Source organism: Ixodes scapularis, unplaced genomic scaffold, assembly GCF_016920785.2.
Source record: "Ixodes scapularis isolate PalLabHiFi unplaced genomic scaffold, ASM1692078v2 PGA_scaffold6__148_contigs__length_123643588, whole genome shotgun sequence".
NCBI classification, from domain to species: Eukaryota; Metazoa; Arthropoda; class Arachnida; order Ixodida; family Ixodidae; genus Ixodes; species Ixodes scapularis.
The window spans coordinates 22,619,403-22,636,470 of NW_024609881.1; the positions used below are offsets into that span (position 1 = coordinate 22,619,403).

At 46.3% G+C, this 17,068-nt stretch overlaps 1 pseudogene; it reads right to left on the reverse strand.

Moving 5' to 3' along the window:
* Positions 1–2,716: 2,716 nt before the first annotated feature.
* LOC121838444 lies at positions 2,717–3,436 on the reverse strand (annotated as a pseudogene).
* Positions 3,437–17,068: the final 13,632 nt, after the last annotated feature.

Genomic DNA, 17,068 nt, shown 5'->3' on the forward strand with positions numbered 1-17,068 from the left:
TCCCGCCTATCTGCCCGGCCTTGTTTAGTGAGCTCGAAATTTCGGCTCAGTATCCCTTTAAGGCTTTGTGTTCTTGCATGCAGGTAGTCGATTCTTAGAGCTTTGTATATGTCTATTGGGACTTTTCTCGAAAATACTATTTCTAACAGTTTCATAAATTTGTGTATATAATTAATAGCCTTTGCACATCACACCAAAATAAAGGGTGAATTGCACAATGTAACATACTTTAACGCCAACCCAAAGAATGCATGAACACTTTAATAAGCACAAAACCGAAAACAGGGTTGTGAAGATCTCGCGAACAGCACCAACATGAGCCGGCAGTCAGTCTCATAAGTCAGGATTTCTCGACAACAGAACAACTATGTAAACAGTTCAGTGGTCAAAAATTTATTTATTTATTCAAAATACCCCTAAAGGCCCTCTGTAGGAGGGTGTTTCATAGGAGGGGGGAGGAGCAAATATATTATACTACACACAGAAAAACAAAAGGCATACAAGGCAATATAACAACAAGGAATAAATAAGAATGCTAAGTATTAGTACAACTGCACAAGCTCTTGGGAGTTAGAGAAATCTAGTTCAGTTGCAATGTGAGCCTTTAGGTTGTTCCAGTCGATTATGGTTCGTGGTATGAATGATTGTGCGTAACTAAATGAGCGGCATGTGATGCGCGTCACTTTGAATGAATGATCACGACGTGAAAAGATAATTGGGGGTGTTTGAAAAAAGTCCTCATGAAGCGATGCATGGCGTTAGAGCTCGTGAAATAATGACGGACTGGCATGTTTACGGCGGCATGATAGGTCTTGCAACTCAGCTTGATTTTTAATGCGGTGACACTGGAATATGGAGAGTAGTTGGAACTAATGAAACGAGCAGCACGGTTTTCCAGGGACTCTATGTTACTTATAATGTAGGCTTGCTCAGGATCCCATATGGCAGAAGCATTTTCAATTTTGGGGCGGATTAGAGTGATATAAGCAAGTTTTCGTAAATGAGTGGGTGCTTGTTTAAGATTGCACTTTATGAATCCTAGGGAACGGTTAGCGGAAGCGAGATCAATCTGGTAGTGCTAGGATAAATCGGACTGAAAGTGGACACCCACGTTCTTATATGTAGAAGTGAGCAAGAATATTGTTTTTCAGAAGGTAAGAGGTTGGAATCTGAGTAGAGCATTTGGTAAATGATATGTTTTGTTTTATTACGGTTGAGGGTCATTAGCCACAAAGAACACCACGTAGTTATCTTGTCCAGGTTTGATTGGAGAGCTTGGCGATCGGTGTTAGAAAAGATGTTATGGTAGATGGCACAGTCAGCAAAAGAACTGACTAAAGGTGAAATGCAAGTGGGTAGGTCATTATATGAGAAAAAGTAATGGACCCAGCACGCTCCCTTGGGAACTCCAGATTCCACTTGGGCAAAAGAGCTGGAATCGTTAATGGAGGTGAACTGAAGTCTACTTGAGAGAAAGTATTTTATCCATTAGAGGACACATGTTACACTGTGCAGGTTTTAGTAAATAGCCTGTGATGGGAGACGCGGTCAAAAGCAGGGTTCGCACGGGTGCTTTAAAACCTTGAAAACCCTTGAATTTTAAAAATGCCATTTTCCACACCTTGGAAGTCCTGAAATTTGTAGCGGTGCTTGAAAACCCTTGAACTTCCCTATGATAGTCAGTGGTGCTACATTTTTTATAATAATAAAATAGAATCATGATTTTTCCGTGCAAGTTAAAAAAAATTTTCGAAACATACAACTCGGCATATTTGGTTGATACACGTTAAGCGCCTGGCTACAATGGTAGCAGTCCTGGTGGTTTCGAATCCGGTCTCGCCCGTCCGCTTTTCGTGATCTCGCGCCGTCGGTCGCTTACTCGCGTAGTGTTTGCTATTACAGCCCTGGTTTCCTTGTTTTGAGTCTGCTTTACGCAGCACATAGTGGACGTTGTTTAAGCTGTGCGCGATGCCCGGAAAGTGCAACTTCCAGCAGTCGTTATTGGGTCATGACGACTACAGACACTGGGTTGCGCCGGACCCAGAGAGCATGAATCGGGCAAAATGCAGACCTTGCGGGAAGACGTATGACGTCTCGTCAATGGGCGAGTCTGCACTAAAAAGCCACATGAAAGTGCGAAGCACAGTAGGAACACGAAGACGGCAGCAAGCAGCTCTATGAAGAACTATGTGACTCCGTGCTTTAGTGACCGATCATTCCTCGCGGGATCGAATTACGCGGGCTCGAATTTTCGCAAACCGTACCACAGCTGAAAATTTGGAATTATTCGCGGGTTCTAATTTTTGCGACTCGAATGTAGCTTCCGAGGTGTTGATATTGAGCCCAAATTGTTCGCGGGACTTGTTTTTCACGAATCATGGGCAATTCGCGAAAATTAAGTCGTTTACAGTATTGAAGGAATCCTTTAAAATATATTTCCAGGTCCTTAAAGGTCCTTGAAAACCCTTGAATATTTTTCTTTGAAGCCTGTACGAACTTCTCAAAATCTGAGAAGTTGGCAAAAAGCACATCAACCTGAAAACCAGCATCAATATATGTAAGTCGTGAACGAAACCGGCAATTTGAGTGTCACATGAGTAACCTCTGCAAAAAGCGTGCTGATACTTGAAAATAATGTTATGGTCCTCTAAATCGTGCATGACGGGAATTTATGATGTGCTCCAGAGGTTCACAAATAGTGCAAATTGAGCTCCTTTCATAGATAATTAAAAAAAGTGCAATAATGCAAGCTAGCAACAAAGTCAATACAGGGTCTTACCGCACACGGCTTATCTTTAGGTACCGGTATTTATTTCCTTCCCCGGCTCTCCTGCCAACTTGCATTCTTTGTGGCGACAAGGAAGTGTAACCTTGTAGAAGTGAAGATCAACTTAATGATCATGTTTTTCAATGTGGTGCTGTGTGTAGTACAGCCAACAGAGCCTAGTGCACATGCTTGCAGGAAAGAGCACACATCGAGGATGCTGTCCGCTCCAAGTTCTCGGGAACTAAAGCAAGAAATGAACGCATTTTCCGAACACATCACCAACAGGTTCAGAGCTGCTTATCGGTAAAGAAGTTCACCCTGGTTTGAAGCACTCATCAGGCATGCTTCCTTGGCTGCTGCTGCGGAGTCCTGGAGCAGCCGTTAAGTGCATTCCCTGCACTTTGTCTTCCGTATGCACTTGCGTGCAAGGTGCCCTGCGACGTAGAACACCAAGTGCGAGTCACTTCCTTTACTTATGAGGGACGGCTGGTCAGTAACGATGCCGCAAGCATCCAGCGTAGCCTTGACTTCCTGAAGGTTGCTAAGGTCAAGCAGGTCATCGACTCGTTGCTGACCGTTATTTGCATTAATTGCCTTAAGAAGGCTCCTCAGGGCACTTCCGGTAACATACCTCTCTGTTAGCAATCTTGTAAGTTTGGTGAATGTCATGCAGTTTACAGAGACGAGAAACTGTGAAGGTGCTAGATGGTCATTACGTTCCAACATTTGACGGAGGATTCTGAACAGATTTTATTCGGCTCTTGACTAAGTCGTGATGTGAGGAGGTACCCCAACACTTCTGTCACATAATGCAAGAGAGAAGCGTGCTTGAAAGCGTAACACGAAGTCCTTCGGCGGTGCTGCAACTGAGGAAGCCGTGCCGCTGCATTTTTGCCGATGTCTGCCATGTGTTGATGTAGCCGAGAAATTCTCGCAGCACAGCATCCTTTCTTGACCCAGGCCTTAAGGCATCCTTGCTGCAGCGGGATGTGTTAACACTGTTGAGGTCCCTCATCTTCTTGACACTGTCGCTGTTGTGGTACCAAACCTGCGCTCTACTTTTTGCTTATACAGGTAAGGGCCCCGAACTACCTCGTTGCTGTATAGGCAGATGGCGTGGCTGACGCTCATTTTCTCAAAGTTGTTCGGGTGTAGCACCGGCTTTGTGATGCGCGGCATGTCTCTCCATTGTGTGAGGCTCTTGTTCTCACACTTCCAGCTTTCTTGAATGTGCTCCACTAGGACTCATCCTTCTGGTGTGCAAAACACTGCCATCAGCATTGGTGATTCTCGAGCATTTCGCCAGGTGTAGAAAATCCGAAATGAAGTGCGGCTTTCTGCTTGGGTCTGCACGATGCTCCATCTTGTAGAAGATGTTCGTTGATGTTGCTTTAAGTCCAAATATTTTCCACATGTGCCCGTTTTATGCAGCAGTGTCGCATGTCACGAAGTCAATGAGAAGCCCAGCTTTCTAAGTCATCAGAATAGCATCTACGATATGTACGAGCATTTCGGCTTTTACATTATATTGTGACCCAAAGACGCCCATGATCTGATGTGGCGTTCCACCAAATGGCTGAAAGAACAGAAGCAGTCCATGGTCTCACATTAGGTGCCAGGCACGTAGCCAGAATTTTGATTCGGGGGGGGGGCCCCGCCCCCCCCCCCTCCCCTCGAAATTTTCCATCTTGCTGGGGCCTCCTCTCCCCCTCATACAGCATTTTGTCATGGGCATCTTTGGGTTGTGCAGGGGGAGAGGGGAGAGGAGGCCCCAACAAAATGGAAAATTTCGGGGGAGGGGGGGGGGGGGGGCGGGCCCCTTTTGGCGTTTGGCGGTGGTGTAGTCGGCCAAGTCCACAAACCTTTCAAACTTGCTATGTTGGCCTACGCTTAGGTGCTCAGAAAGCCTAATCTCATCAATGAGCAACCCGCCGTGGCACATGGCGGGTCAATGGTTTTTTGTTTTCTCAGCTAGACAGCGGAACATACTTACGTTGAGGCCAAATCCACCCCTGTATGCACGAGCGTATGTGCGGAGGCCAGTACGCCCTAATAGGACTACCGTCTTTTGTTTGCGAAGGGTACAGATGAGGGCTCTTCATTCATTCGCATGATGATGCACTCCAGTGCCCATTCATCTGTGAACTTCATTCCACATGTCCTTTTACGCTTAAATGCCTCAAGGCAAGCTCTCACCTGGTGTTGCTGCATGCTTGGCAAGTCAGCTCGAGCTCTTCATACAGGGTTGATGGCCTAACCTGTGCTTTTTTCAATTTCATTTCTGCCAGTTTTTTTTTTTTTTTATGTTAGCAGTTGTTTTTCCTGCTCTTAAACTTGAGCATCTTGATCTGCATCTTGTGAGCTGTTGCTTGGACAGGGTACCTGATATTCCTCCTCTTGTGCGAAAGTTCATTCAGCAGCAGATTGCACGGATATTTACACTGCACAGATCTGCTGTTCTGGCTCTGAACAGTGCCAGTGCACTTCAAACTGAATACCTTCCATCTAAATGCGCGGTGCCTACACTTTGCGCGATGCAGCTCATTAAGGTCCTACACTTCTCCCAGTCCGCTGCAGGCTTTAATCTACTTCTCGAAGCAAGTCTTTGGCTTCTTGTATGTTCTCTACTTAAACTGTTTTCAGAGTGGCACTTTGAAGCATCTTAAGGGCGCAAATCCCGTTGCTCGTGTTGAACGCTACCAACCGCTCCAAGCCTACCGTCCCTCTGCCTATCTCGCACGCTAAGAACACAACCACCTCAGCAGCACCTGAAACCAGATGGCTTCCCCAGTAGTTAGGAAGTGCACAGCCTTGCAGGTCCACTCTCTAAAGAATGCCCGTGCTGGTGCACAGCAGATCAGGGTCGTTGAGCTGCTGTGCAGAATCTGACCCAATGTCAGCTCAAGGTGCTTTCGAAGGGAGCTCCTCAGACAATGTTTTTTGTTATGTTGGGCATCTCGGCCCGTATATAGAGGGAGACTACTTCCGTCGCTGGCTGAGTATGAACTGCTTTTATTCTCACGATCTTCGTACGGCCAAGCCCGCTCGCGTCACGGGCGGCTCGGGTAACCCGATCTCCGGATGCCGCGGCGGCGGGACGGCGGCACTACGTGATCGCCCGACTGGCGCCGTAGGGGGTTCCACAAAGCGGCAGAATGTTGCTCGTATTATACATAACATTTTTGTTTGGCGGTTCTTTGGCAGTGGCTGGCAGATTGTAAAAAAAGAAAAACTGCTGGTACCGCATCGTCCATGAGCATAGGTCGGTCGCGAGGGATTTAAACGAGCTCCCCCTTCACCGTATGCGTGAAGTGGCGTACGATATAGCGTTCGTCAAAGTTCAGTTCACAGGGGACTGACCTGTCGTCGAGTTCTTTGTCGGTTCTTGGAAGGATGCGCTGCCACGCTTGCGATCTGCTTGTTTGGGCACGTCAAATAAAGACACGTGTGTCTTCGTTCGCGTCGAAACATTACTGCTTGAGCACCCTGGAACAAAGCAGCCGGTGGCAATCAGTTCATCGAACGACGTTTCATCGACACGCAATGTTTCACCGACGAATCGTTTTATCAACAGCTCAGATTAGCTTGTTTTTGTGATAAGCTGCATGAGACTGTTGCCACGAAGCGGCGTGGACGGGTTGGTCAGGTGGGTTAACATTTTTGTAACGAGCCGCCGCAGACTGTCGTCGCAATGCAGGGCGAATGCAGGCCGGGAAGGGGAGGGAGGAGGGGGGCGGGCAGGTTATGCGCATTCCAGTGATTCCCGCGTGATGAAATGTCCCTACAGCGTGCAATTCGCGTAACGAGTGTCGATGAAACGTTGGTGTCGACGAAATGTGTGTCCATGAAGTATGCGTCCATGGAAAGATGTCCCCAAAACGTAATTCTACGATATGAGTTTCAACGAAACGTTGGGGACCCAGAGCGGCCGCAGCCGCTGACGTCTCCCGAGGAACTGATCGCCGTTATAGACCATTCCATTTAGCGCCTCTGGGCGGCACCATTTTGTTCGACCGCAGCGCCCTCTTCACACATCCGGGAAGTTCAGCGGGTTCGGCAGGCTAAAACGAGGGAGAGGGCACGCGCCGAACTCCGCTAGCAGACGACAAACCGGGAAGTTGCCGTTCTCCATCTTTGGGCTGTATCGGCGGGCTCTACCGAACATCGAACTCGCGCTCGTGGCTGCCGTTGTGAAGTGGTTCGCGTTCTTAGAATAGTTGTGGCTACTCCAAAATCAGCCTATAGCTCTCTGTTGTTCTATTTTGCTAAATGATCAACTAGCATATCTTTTTTCCGTTACTTAAGTAGCAGTTGAGTCAGCCGGCAGTACTACCCTCAACTACTGCGTGTATTGCGGCAGGAGAGCACGTTTTATTTATTATTTCAGACTTCCACTCATGGTCGCTAAAGGCCTACACCAGTACGAACTTTCTATAGTAAAAAAGGTGCAGCAACCGGACTTACTTTTCGCCAAAGAGACCGGCCAATCTGACACAGTTTTTGCTATTTTTTTTTTATTTGCACGCAGGTAACAGCGCTATTGGACCCTGTGAGTCTTTTGATCTAACATAATATTACACAACTGGCATACCCAAATCTGCGCATCTGCGCTTGAAAGTTCCAAAATGACGCGATTTTAAACAGAGTTTGCACGCCAGCCGGACGCATACAGCCCACTCGGCGGAGCGGACGACATGTGGGGTGAGAGGGGGAGTGCATTTTTTTTCTCTTTTGCCCTCTCTGCTATGACCCTAATGGAACGGTCTATACGACAAACACTCCGCTCAAGAAAGCGAGCCGTGGGACCCGGTGGGACCCACAGTCAAATCACATTTGATGGTCCCTCGCAAGGCCACTTGCCGATAATCGCGCATAAGCTGCGCCCCTCAAGCCGGATGGCGACTACTCAACATTTAACTAAAAAAGAATAAGGTGGAGACAAAGGTAAAGGAAGACAACCAATCAAACACTTCACTTGTGGCATGTTAGCTGAGAGAAAAATGCACATTTATTATTATTTACATGCAGACTCGGTAAGGTGCGTACTCCTTTGCGAAAAGTCGCTTTTGTTGCAGATCCTCTGGATAGATGCTGAAAGCTACTGTTTGAATAAAATAATTCAGTGGTGTGGTCAATGATGGTCAGAGCTGTATATCGTTGGGTGTGATACATCCACTTCTTTGTTAAGGAGATACTTCAACGAAATTTGAAATGTACCCGTCGTGTTCAGAAATAGGCTGATTGAGATCCACAATATCCGTAAGTGACAATCGCACGTTTGTATTTTGAGCCTGATGGCTGTATTTTTCGTAATAAACGGCGGACTCTGTCAAGCGCCGGGAGAGCAGCCAGCGGAGAGCACGTCACTTCCGGCGCAATCATGACGCAGTCTGTCTCGGGATAAGCAAAGCTGCGGCGGTACAGACGTCATCTGGATGCCCTTTCCGTTCCAGCCGCCGAAGCGGTCGAAGCACGCCAGCGATCGGGCCTCCGCAACTAACCGCAAAGCTGATTTTGTGAGCATTTTGAGTGACGGGTTAATTTTCTACAATCTTGTAGAGGGAGAATAGCAACGCCTGGGATACACAAAAGAAAGCCCGGTTGAGTGGGGAGCTCCTCCCTCCTCTGTTCTCTTGTGCTGGCCGTAGAGCTGTCTGGATGATGCCCGGTTCAAAGCATGTATACACCAACTCATGTTTGGATGGATGGATGGATGAATACGGCTGAGCCCTTTGGATCGGGCGGTAGCTTACGCCACCTAGCCATTTTGTTTTACCATTTAAGCTTAGAATATTTAAATGTGAAATCTATATTCACTCCGCAGTGCAAAGAAAGTGAGGCTATGAAACCCCCTTGCCATCAGTGAATACGAAAATACCTAGTTTTCTCTCGATTTCTGCCACCATTCACTTAATCTTTGCTTGGTAATCTCTACAGTCTTGAAATCCACTCTCCCTTCGCTGTCTCTAAAACCCAATGACTTTATTAAATCTATGTTGTCTTCGGTAGGCATAGGGTGAAGCCCTTTACAGTAGAGTATCAAGTGCTCAGCCGTCTCGTCCTCCTCTCCACAAGCAGTGCACACTGTATCCGTTTCCTGGTACTTCACTCTGTATGTTCTGGTTCGCAGAACACCCGTCCTCGCCTCAAACAGCAATGAGCTTCCCCTAGAATTGTCATAAATGCTTTCTTTGGCAATGACTGTTTTGTTTAATCTATAGCTTTCCAGAGCCGTCTTTGTCTGCATTCCCTCTAGCCACCGATCTCTCTTTCTGTGGCCTTAACTTTCTTCTTAACTGAGACTTGCTCTTCCGTATCTTCGCTCTAGCCCAAAAACTTTCCTCTTAATTTCCTAGTGCGCTGTCTCCACTTTGTGTCTACACTCCTCATGTATAAATAGCTGAAAACCTTTCGTGCCCATTGCTGCCCATCCATTTGCCTCAACCTATCCTCAAATTCTATCTTGCTCACCGCTTCCCTGCTTTCAAATGACGCCCATCCCATGTCTCCTTGTACTCCCTGGTTTGGCGTTTCGCAATGTGCCCCCAAAGCCAGTCTACCTACTCCGCGCTGTTTTATTTCTAGTCTCGCATGCACTTCGGATTTCATGCATAGCACCGCGTTTCCAAAAGTCAAGCCAGGCACCATGACCCCTTTCCAAGTCTCTCTCACCACCTCATACCTGTTGTAATTCCAAAGTGCTCTATTTTTCATTACAGCTGCATTTCTGTTGCCCTTTATATACTTTTCATGCTCTCTGAGATATTCTGCACCATCACATATCCATACTTCTAGATACTTGTATTTACTAGCTCTCTCAACTGTAATATTCTGTATCTTCAGCCTCTCAACTTTATCCTCGTTAAAAATCATGACTGCTGATTTTTCGCTACTGAATTCTAAACCTAATTCCTCTCCTTCCCTACCACAGATGCTCATTAATTCCTGCAACTCTGTCCTGATGTTAGCCATTAGTATGATATCATCCGCATACATCAATCCCGGTAAGGATTGCTGAATTTTTTGGCCTAGCTTACTGTAAGAAAGGTCGAATCCAAGCCCGCTCTTCTCTAGTCTACCCTCCAATCCTCTCAGATACAACATAAACAGCAAAGGCGATAACGGGCACCCCTGCCTAAGGCCTCGTCTTATCTCTATTTTCCCTGTCGCCTTTCCTTCCCATGTTATAATCACCTTGTTATCTTTGTAAATCTTCCTTAATATTGCTGTTAGTCCTTCATCTAGGTTTAAGCTCTCCATTATGTCCCACAGGTTCCTTTGGTTCACATTGTCATAGGCACCCTTGATATCCAGAAATGCCAGCCAGAGCTGTCTGTTTTCTTTTTGCGCTATTTCTATACACTGTGTTAGAGAAAATAAATTGTCATCCAACCTTCTTTGTTTCCGAAACCCGTTCTGTAACTCGCCCAGTATGCCCTCGCAATCTACCCATTCCTCCAGTCTGTTCTTTATAATCTGCATTACCAACCTGTAAATAACCGGTGTCACGGTTATGGGACGATAATTCCTAATATCAGACTTATCTCCCTTTCCCTTATATATCATACTCATCCTACTAAGCCTCCATTCATCTGGAATATTTCCTTTTGTTATCATGGTACTCACTACCTCCCTTAGTTTTGCCTTAGATTTAGGACCCAAATTCTTTACCAGCTTGATAGGGATACCATCTGTGCCTGTCGACGTGCCACTAGGGACTCTTCGTTCCGCCTTTTCCCATTCTCTTTGTCCAAAATCCGCGATGTCACAAACTGGACTGCTACTTCCTTCGGTTCTCCTATCTTCCACGTGTACCCGTTCCCGAAATTTCTCCTCCATCACTGCTCCTATATATTGTATCGCATCATCTCCCTCTAATTGATCTCCCTGATGCGAGAGTATGAACCTCTGTCTAGCTTGCGTCGTTTCACCAAGTGAGTTCAAGTGCTCCCAAAACTTCTTGGCAGCGTTTCTATCTTTCTTACTTACATTACTCATCCATTCCTCACCCTTTCTCTGAATTTTCGCATTGATCAAACTGGATGCCTCTCGGCGACATGTTATAAAATCGTCCCATTTTCTTTTTACTTCCGTTTCGGACTCCCCACTACGCTTGGAATACCTGTGTTCTCTAGAGGCTTCCTGACGTTTTTGTATCGCTTGCTTCACTTCTTTGTCCCACCAGCTTTTTGGTCTATGTCCTTGCTTCCCCTTTCGTTTACTCTGAACTTTGTCTAGTTCTAGAGCAAAAAGCCTAGTTAGGCTCTCATAGGTCCAATCTGTATACCGTTGCCCTGAAACTGCTGCCTCTATTCTTTCAACAACTATTTCCAACTCTTTGTCGCTGCAGAAAGTTTGCTTTGAATTATGTTGTCTAGTTTCAGCATTTACTTCTCTGGCAAAATTCAGCTTGATACGTTTGTGATCACTACCAAGACTTTTGAAACCTTCTTCATCTATTTTCATTACTTGTAACTTACCATATATTTTGTGTGACATGAGTATGTAATCTATAGTTGAATGCAGATTGCCAGTTTCCCAAGTTATGTGCCCGTCACACTTCTGACTGGTATTACATAAAACTAACTCATGTTTTTCCACCAGTTCTAGTAATACGCTTCCAGTTGAGTCCGTACACCCATCCAGACCCTCAATATGGGCATTCATGTCTCCCATAATAATTATTTTGGAGCCTTCCCCTAGTTCACTAATGTCTCTTGATATGCAATCAATCATTTTTCTGTTTTCCTCTTTAGCACCTGTCCCTGTCCATAAGTAAACAACTCCAAGAACTGTTGATTCCCCAGCGACTTTACCTTTCAGCCACAAATGTTCGGCGCACTCCTTTCTGATCCTTTGAAAGTTCATATTCTTCTTAATAAATGCTCCAATTCCACCTCCCTTCCTCGTTCCCTCCATTCTGTTGCATTCTTCCCACACATAGTCAGGGTTGCAAGGTGGCTGCTCCATGTCTCTGAGATGTGTTTCCACAAACCCATACACCATTAAATCCTCCTTTCTTAGTAACTCCTCTACCTCTTCCCATTTTAACCTTTTTCTACCACCCTGCATGTTAATATATCCAATGTCTGATTGTGCTGTTTTTTTATACCTGTTCTTACGTTTTCTCCTCTTTTTAACCCTGGGTGCCTCTCCTGACTGTTGGGTTTTCAGTTACTTCAGTGCCCCCAGGGCCCTCGGTCCCCCCAAAAAAGCAGTCACCGTGCGGCCCATCCTATCCCCCACCCTGTAACCCGTGGCCTCACTGTAGTGAATGCCATCTGCAAAAGGGCGGGAGCCAGCCTCGTACACTTCTCTGTTTACTTCCATTACGTCGTACCGAAGCTGTCGACTCATACACTTAATTACTCCGTTGGCTTCGACAACCCTCCTCTCCGTTAACCCGGACTGCCCCCGAACTTCTGGAATGGTGCACACAACCACATGCACATTCTCAGACACGTCCCTCAGCTTACGTATTCCCACGCTTAGCTGCTTTCCGAGGTTCTGGCTCCTACCCTTGAGCACATCATTAAGCCCCGCATGAACTATTACTAGGTTCCTTCCCTCCCGGTTATCCCACAACCGCTCACGTGCTGCGGTCATAGCATCCACCATACACCATACACAGCCAACTCTTTAGCCACCATAGCCGGCGCTGTGCGGGCCAATGGCCTAAAGCCCCTCGATATGTTTTCGTTTGTATTTGCAAGTAGCGCCAAATGCGCGAGCGCACGTGGCCCAGGTCTCGAGCAGCCCTTGGAAGCAAATGGCGGCGCAGCACTGAAATGAGCGGCCCTTGAAAGCGAATGGCGGCGGAGCACCCGCTCGTGGCACGTGTCTTGCGCATTTCCACAACAATGGTTGGCGGTACTTGTGAAAACAGCTTTATCAAGGGGCTTTACAATGGCCATAACGACACATCGCGATCGCGATGCAGCTCGTTCATAGCTCATGCAGCTCCCGCATTGCGATCACCCAAATTGTGTCACTTATGCAAAAATACATAATTAATACGACTTATAATTAACAAAGGTAACTTTATTTAAAACTATGGATTCGGCTAGTTGGTTCATTGTGATCTAGAGGGAAAAACACGGTCGAAGAAGAGACCTACAACACGGACTGGCGCCAGCAGTCCTCTAGAACAGTGGTTCTCAACCAGTGATGTTTCGCGGACCCCTTGTGGATCGGCGGAAATGATGAAGGACCGCGTTGGTGGTGAGAGGAAGGGAAAGGTATAGGTTACTTACGATAGTGATTTATTAAGTAGTTATACTTAAGGGCGAGTGTAAGGTAGACTTCTCTTATTACACAAGACTTACCCGTAAATTGGAACGCTTCTTCTCAACCTGAGAAAATACAACTTTTACTGCCGTGCTTGTCTGATGAGGCTGAGTTTTGTGGACCCCTAGAATTCCTTCGCGGAACCCCATTTGAGAAACACTGCTCTAGAAGTTTATTTAACTGAATTTTATGTTTTTGATAACTTAAAAATGTGGCTGTTTGTCAGTAACCGACGCTTAGCTCCTCCGCATCTAATACATGGCAAAGGAGTTTGTCACATTGCGACTTCTGCTCGAAAGAAAAGAAGAATGTTTTATGACTTCTTGAATTGTCGGACATGGCCCGGCAAAATCAAACCACTAATTTGTTCTATCCATTTTTTACTCAGAATGGATTACAAATTTAAAATTGCTCGCTGAGAAGCACACCATGCACTAGACTCAATTCTTTGCATTCGTAAAACTAAACATACAAAAGGTAGCAATTTATAGCAGGTGTATACCTGATTTTTTGGGATGCTGAAGTGTCGCCACGTACTAGATTTAAGACCTTGATTGCGAGGGACCTCGCAAGCTTCGACCGCGTGAATGAGCAGGGATTTAGCTGACACAACTCCAGAAGCCAGCCACCACTTCATCCTGCCAGTTGTTTTGCGAAAATGTTTGTCTACTAGGTTTACAAAATTCAAAAAAGGAATAGCCTCGGAAATAATAAGAGACCAGCACTCGCAGAACAGATTGGAACCAACAGGATACACGGAGTAACTTTCACTTAAGTGTTTGCTTCAGCGATTCTCAAGTTTCGCTTTCCTATTTTCAATTTGATGAAATCTTCGTTTCCAAGTTTTATTTTGTCAGAATCACAAAAAATACACCAAGGGCAACAGAAATGCAGCTGTAATGAAAAATAGGGCACTTTGGAATTACAACAGGTATGAGGTGGTGAGAGAGATTTGGAAAGGAGTCATGGTGCCTGGCTTGACTTTTGGAAACGCAGTGCTATGCATGAAATCTGAAGTGCATGCGAGACTAGAAATAAAACGGCGCGGAGTAGGTAGACTGGCTTTGGGGGCACATTGCGAAACGCCAAACCAGGGAGTACAAGGAGACATGGGATGGGCGTCATTTGAAAGCAGGGAAGCGGTGAGCAAGATAGAATTTGAGGATAGGTTGAGGCAAATGGATGGGCAGCAATGGGCACGAAAGGTTTTCAGCTATTTATACATGAGGAGTGTAGACACAAAGTGGAGACAGCGCACTAGGAAATTAAGAGGAAAGTTTTGGGCTATAGCGAAGATACGGAAGGGCAAGTCTCAGTTAAGAAGAAAGTTAAGGCCACAGAAAGAGATTGGTGGCTAGAGGGAATGCAGACAAAGACGGCTCTGGAAAGCTATAGATCAAACAAAACAGTTATTGCCAAAGAAAGCATTTATGACAATTCTAGGGGAAGCTCATTGCTGCTTGAGGTGAGGACGGGTGTTCTGCGAACCAGAATATACAGAGTGAAGTACCAGGAAACGGATACAGTGTGCACTGCTTGTGGAGAGGAGGACGAGACGGCTGAGCACTTGATACTCTACTGTAAAGGGCTTCACCCTATGCCTACCGAAGACAACATAGATTTAATAAAGTCATTGGGTTTTAGAGACAGCGAAGGGAGAGTGGATTTCAAGACTGTAGAGATTACCAAGCAAAGATTAAGTGAATGGTGGCAGAAATCGAGAAAACTAGGTATTTTCTTATTCACTGATGGCAAGGTGGTTCCATAGCCTCACTTTCTTTGCAATGCGGAGTGAATATAGATTTCACATTTAAATATTCTAAGCTTAAATGGTAAAACAAAATGGCTAGGTGGCGTAAGCTACCGCCCGATCCAAAGGGCTCAGCCATATTCATCCATCCATCATCCATCCAAACATGAGTTGGTGTATAGCAACATTTGTAAAACACTCAGTTGGGAAACTCCCATAGAGACAGCTTTGAAAAAGTGGCCCCAATCTGTCTTCGAGCACCGAGCTAATGACGAACACAACGCCACCACTTCTCCCGCAGCGGCCACTCGTGGAAGTGCACGTGACTTCTATTTTGGCTTTAAGAACAGATACAGTGGAAGAGGTTACAGGGGTGCCACCCCTGTCTCCCCGGCAGACGCGCCGCGTCGAAGTACCGAAGTTAAAATGCACCTAGGTCGGGACGCGCTACCTGAAAGCCCCGCTGAGGCATGGTTGTATAAAAACAATATTAATTGTGCCGCAAAACCCTGCAAACTAAAGATTTTAAAAACATAACGCGCCCCTCTTTTTGTACTAACCTCCAATAAATTTCATACAAAAAGAGTCTTTTCCGTTTGTTTTTACGCAAAAACAGGCTTTCAAAAAGCTCAAGGTGACCACAGTACAAACGATAAAGAGTGGCGCTGCTGTCGCATTTAGCTCGGTCTCGGTGGACGCCAGCGGCCCAGGTTTCGACGGCAAGTTTCCCAACTGAGTGTTCTAGTAACGTTGGTTGGGTGTGACACGTTGCGCCATCTAGCTCCAAATATTTGCAACACTGGGAAAGCCCTTTCGCCAGCCTGCTTGCTCATGGGGCTGTTCACACATTGATTTGAAGGTGTTGAGTCGTGCGTTTTTGGTCTTTTATTCTTAACATTGCTATCAGATGTCGCAGAAGAGCAAACGCCGAAGCTGTAGGCACTGTTGCGTACCGGACTGTCGCAACACCAGTAGCTTAGCAGGCGAGAAGCTCTGCAGGTTCCCGCCGAGCAGGGGCGAATCCAAGGGGGGAAGGGGGGGGGGGGCTACGTGGGCGCCCCCCCCCCCCAAATAAAAAATAAGTGAATTCCCCCTCCCCCCTTCTCGGAAAGCAATTTGACATGGGTAGCCCCCCCCCCCCCCCCCACCCCCAAATAAAACCAATTGTTTGGTGAAAAGACAGTGAGAGTGCAGGCGAGCTGGTGGTAGCTAATCATGTCGTATTACACCTGAGACTGCGGTGGAAGAAATCGGAAGAACTTTCAGTAGAAGGAACAGACACAGAGAACGTCTCAAGACAGACACAGAGACGTTCTCTGTGTCTGTTCCTTCTACTGAAAGTTCTTCCGATTTCTTCCACCGCAGTCTCAGGTGTAATACGACACAATTGTTTGGGCACTTCTTGGAACAATTTCGTTCTTGTAAATACTTTTGTATCAGTCTGGCGCATGAAAAGTCATTAGGTGCACAATGGCACAGCAGTTCTATCCCTGCTAGGTACTCGCTTAAAAATGTGCCTAGGTACCCCCCAGGTACAGTTACCTCACATACTTTACTTATTTTCCCCAAATTCGTCAGAATGTATTGGAAGTCAAGATTTTTGCACTAAGGATACACAGAAAAACGCGTTCGATAAATGTGCTTTATTGGTGTCAATGCGATGTGCACATCGGAGTTGAGTCATCGCGTGCCTTATCCCCATGCTCCGATTGGATCATTGCGGACACAGCTTCCAGTGTTTACCATCACACCGAAATTCGCTTATTGACGTTCTTTCCCTCAGAGCCGGTGCCGACGTCGACGGGCCCAGAAGACTTCGGTCGCATGAAGAAACGCATGAGTCGAGTGCATATGCACCTAACCTTTGCGACGACGAGCGAAAAACTTCAAGCTTCCTCGTTTCTTTTTTTTTTTTAGTCGGAAGAAAAACAAGCTTCTTTTGGCAATAATAATCCCTGGAGAAGGAGAACAAAGGCAACGAAGGACAAACACAAACCTCCAAACACAGCTATAGCCTACGGGTGACTGGTGCGCAACCGAAGAAATCCGCCTGGTCCGGATATCGAACCCGGGACCTCTCCATTTTCAGAGGAGTGCTCTACCAACTGAATTAACCAGGGGTTAGACGTCAGTAGAGCAAACGGGTTTTACCAGCTGCCACCAGTCTAACACCAACAAGGGTGAACGGCCTGCATTTTTAAGGTTATGATTAAGATACAATGAATACAAAGGTGCAAGCGAGCTGGACAAGAATGACGAAAATA